Raw genomic sequence first — 4,694 nt, forward strand, 5'->3', positions numbered from 1 at the left:
TTCTTTTGTTTTGTTTTGTTACTGGGGATCAAACTTACAGCCTCAAACTTGCCAGGCAGGTGCTTATGCTGCGGAGCTAAATCCCTGGCTCCCTTGGGCTAGTTCTTGAATTATATATCTGAAATTATTAATCTTATGCTTTATATAATATCACCTACCTCAAGGGTTATTTTTAAATATTTTTCACCTGGATCATCTACTTGGAGATTTCAGGAATGACTTAAAGTCATGTTCAAACAATACCTGCCCTTGTTTCTCCTGGAAAAGCTGAAGGCTCATCCTTCTTATCCTCTTACAGAGCCCCGTGGGCTAAACTCCAGCAAGGATATAGTTTTGTGAGTCCTGGCATCTCTTTTGCTTTTCCTAGACATTATGTAGAAGAAATTAAACCTTCCAACATGGATAGCACTGAAGCTAGAGAATAGTTATGACTTGAACATTCAAGGCAACTGTATGTATCCCAAAATAATAAAGGTTGTCATGGAAGGTATGTGGGAGAAAGAGGATACAGAGGTAGCCACATTAACCAGATCTCAGAAAAGGCCAGAAAAAACACACTTTTGAGTGTGAAACCATCAACCTGAAGTGGTGAATGTCCATATTTTGAGTTCAATTTCAGGGAGGGTGAGGCGGCATTGTCCAGAAACCACAGTAGGAGAACGTTCCACAAAGAAACAGATCTCAGAGAACATCTCTGAAGTGTGGGGCTTCCTACAAAATGCAAAGTGTGGAAGGAAGGAAGCAATAAAATTATGGGCAGAGAATTTATCACACTGGAATTTAGGTTCTTTAACAACAAACAGAGAACTCCATCTAGTTGAGTTAGCCCGATAATCATTAATGAAATGGAATTCAACATTTAAATCCCCCCCCAAAGAAATCCCAAACTCCCAGATGGTTTCACAGAATTTTATCTACTCTTTAAAGACTAAACATTATTTTACTTAATTTCTATAAAAAATAAGAGAGAATATGTCTAACTTATTTTATGAGGTCAGCATTACCCTGACAGCCAAATCAGATGAAAATATATAGAGGGTGAGAGAGAAAGAGAGCTAGGGAGAGAAGGAAAGATGGAAGGAAAAAAGGAAAGAAGAAGAATATATCTCTCAGGCTTAGACTTGTCGAGAAAGGATTTATTTTGCCACACCCTTGTAATCTCAGCACTCAGGAGGCTGAAGCAGGAGGATCCCAAGTGTGAGGCCTGCTTGGGCAACTTAGCAAGACTCTACCTTAAAATAAAAGAGGCTGAGAGCATAGCTTATATGATAGGAAGCTCTCCTAGCATGCATGTGGCCTGGGGTTCTACCCCCAGGACTGCAATCAATCCATCAGTCAATCATTCAATAAAGATAATTTTTAAAAGTATTTGTTTTGAGCATCAGCTTTCTGGCTCAGCAGAAACCGTAAAACCAGCTGGAAAGACCTACTTGAGGCCCGTGGGAAACTGCCTCCCCAAGTTACCTCATCAGCTGGGCAACTGTCTGGAATTCCCACCCCTCCTTGCACTCTGGAAAGCTCGAATTTACCCAGCAGCTGTGGCAGGGTGATGGGGTCAAGTTTACCTTCAGGATTCAGCAGCGCACTGTAGTGATCTTATTGCTACCAGGCCAGCTGGTGAGCTTGTGATGAATGTCCTGTTGGTTTAATGTCTGACCTGGCTTCTTGTCAGCTGGCAGCAGGTTGTGATAACATCTTTTGCTTTCAGCAACCCCAAATTAAGGAGGTCAGCCTAAAGCTGAGAATGGTGGTACACACCTGTAATCCCAGAACTCTGGCAGGCTGAGGCAGGAGGATTGCAAGTTGGAGCTCAGCCTGGGCAATTTAGAAGCAAAGTGATAGGGGAAAAAGCAGAACAGAAAGCCCAGACCCAAGTCCAGCCCTCAACAAGCAGACAGGAGTTAGGAGAGGAAGAAAGTTCTCAGCCCCTGCTACCTACATAGACCAGAGCTGGACTCAGACCTGATCAATGTCTTTAAATTTGACAAAGAGAGTAGAAATTCAGACACACACACACACACACACACACACACACACACACACCAGAAGCTCAGCGAGATTCTACATAGGGCCTGCTGTGGGGTTGGTTTGAAGAGCCAGTGAGGGCTCCCAGTGAAGGAATCCCCCAGAACCAGCTGGTGTCACCCCAAACACTTGCCGAGTTCTGTCCAGGCTCTCTTTACTCTAGGACTTGCCCCCCAGCCATGGTTCAGGGTGGATCGTGCTGCCTGGTAATCTTCCCCTATTTTTTTTTTTTTTTTTTCTTTCCATAGGTTGCTTTTCTTACCCAGGAATTAGCTGGGAAGAAGTAAATGTTCAAAATCAACCAGACGAGCAAGTATTACAATACAACCCTCTCCTCTAAAACCCTGCACCCACACCTAGAGAATTGTAGCAGGAACAGAAATTGAAGCAGGGTTGCTGAACAAACCCTGAGACAATCCCTGCGTCCCTGACATGGACGGCATTCAGCTGGGATATAAATTCTCTGCCTCGAACGTTGCAGGCAGAGCACATATACCAACAGCACTGACGGAGGCAAGTACGAGGGTGTGCTGGGGTCCCAGGCAAAGTGGGGCCGTGTTCCTGACTCGCAGGGACAGCACCAGCACTGAGAGTCTTCCAAAATGAGGCCAGAGGGCAGCTCTTCTGATAGGACAGAAGCTAGTTTTTTTTTTTTTTTAATCTGAATTCTCTTTGATCTGAGGTGTCTATGACTAATTAATTCCAATCTCCAAGACCCTACCCTGGTTAAAGCAGCACATTGACAGGCGTCCACGTGAAGGAGAGCAGTTATAGCCTCAGACGGTAAAGACTGCTGCTTCTCCGAGTCTAAGGTCTTAAAACTCTCCCCCAAAACATCACAGGAGGACTTGGCAGTGGAATAGAACTTAGAATATTTGTACTAAGTAGCAGCAAATAACTTTTGAAATTGCTGCATCAAGAGAACCAGAGTTGAGGTTGCTCCCAAGAAATGAGGTTCGTGCTTGTAGCAGATGTGCTTGGGTATCCACACCAGGTCGCCATCCTGCTTCCTTGCTGGGAGAGCATTGATCTGGCCGAGCACTTGGTGCTCCTCCCAGGTGACACACTGGCCCTGGGATGACTCCAGTCCAGTCGTAGTGGTCTGGTCCCCTTCATCGGTGGTGGGATTGAGCAAAGGTGTAAGCAAGCCGGTCTCTGAGTGTGAGGAATTTAGATACTCTGGGAAAAGACTCTCAGCTCTCATAAGAAGGTAAAGCCCTTCTTCCTCTGAATGTTGCATCTGGATGTGACATCTGAAATTCCAGCAGTCAGCTTATGACCATGAAAGAATTTCGCTTAAAGATAACTTTGAGATGCTGCTGGCAGAGAGATAGGACAAAAGGACCCTCAGCCCTGAAGTAACATTTAAGTGACTGAATTAAGCTGAGCTACAGGACCCTGAGTCCCTAAGTCCCCCCACCTACACAGATCATGTTTGCACACGTGTGCACACACACATACACTCCTTTTTCACTATTTTTTTTAATGTGAGAAAAATTTTTCTGTCTTTAATGCCAATTTGGAGATGAGACTTTTCTACTATTAATGACCATAAGAATACTAACTAATCCAACATTCATTCCTGAAAGTCTACAAAAGTAGTCTTTTTTTCAGCTAGAGAGCATGTGAAATCACTTGTCCATCATCTGTTAACTATAGAATCTGATAACAATAGAAAAGAAAGGTTGGCTGGGGCTATGGCAGCTACCTTGTGATTGGTGATGAAGGAAAATTGAAGAAAATCACAAAACTCTTAGGTCTGATTTGTGGATCACTTAGCTATTAGACTTTATACTTTTTTGATATGAGAGATAATTCAACTTTCTCTTCTTTAAACCATGGATATATTGGTTTGGCTTGGTTTCATCACATGTATTTAAATATAATTGCTCATTAATATAGATGCAATTGACAAATTCCCATGTGCTTCCAAAGGAAAGGGTTCTGGGTTGTCAATTATCATTTTAAGACAATAAGAGAAATTCCTTACTTGGAACTAATAAGCAAAAGTAATTAACATCCAAGAGGACATGTTTTACATTTAAAATGGACACTAAAAACTCAGAGTTAAATAGGGATTGCAACAGAAGTTTTAAAAATATGAGTAATCATATTTCATCATGTGCAAAGTATGCTTTTAATACATGGACATCTATTCCAGAATGAACTGAAGAATGATAGCCCTCTAGAAAAGGGTGGAGTGTGATCACACTGTTGAGGGTGGGAGTCTGAACTGCTCATTCTCCTGGAGACTACAGAGTTCCTTTCAGCTGTGACACATCCTTAGGGACACATCCTTCAAGCAGGCAGCCATTCAAGCTACCTGTGGTAATGATCTACCTATCTGGCCAAGCATCATTTAATGCATGTGGAACAGATGTAAAGGGAGGGGAAATGAAGAGAGGCTGTGTGGTTTACGTGAGTCTCATCTAAGGTGATTAATTGGGCGATATGGAGCATTTTCAGTCTGTGTGATCACTCTACTGTGAAAATGGCAAGAGTTCACTGTTGTGAATCTCCCTCAATTATTTCATATTGTCCCATTAAAGCAGCCCACGGCCAAGGAAGTGAATAATGCAGTTCCTACATTGCTGCTTAGATTATTCCCCATACATTCAAGCTGGGTTTAAATGCTCTGTGGTGATCAAATACCCCCATCAAGCACTGAA

This window comes from Cavia porcellus, unplaced genomic scaffold (assembly GCF_034190915.1).
Source record: "Cavia porcellus strain 051 isolate PalLab524CR breed Dunkin Hartley unplaced genomic scaffold, mCavPor4.1 scaffold_20, whole genome shotgun sequence".
NCBI lineage: Eukaryota > Metazoa > Chordata > Mammalia > Rodentia > Caviidae > Cavia > Cavia porcellus.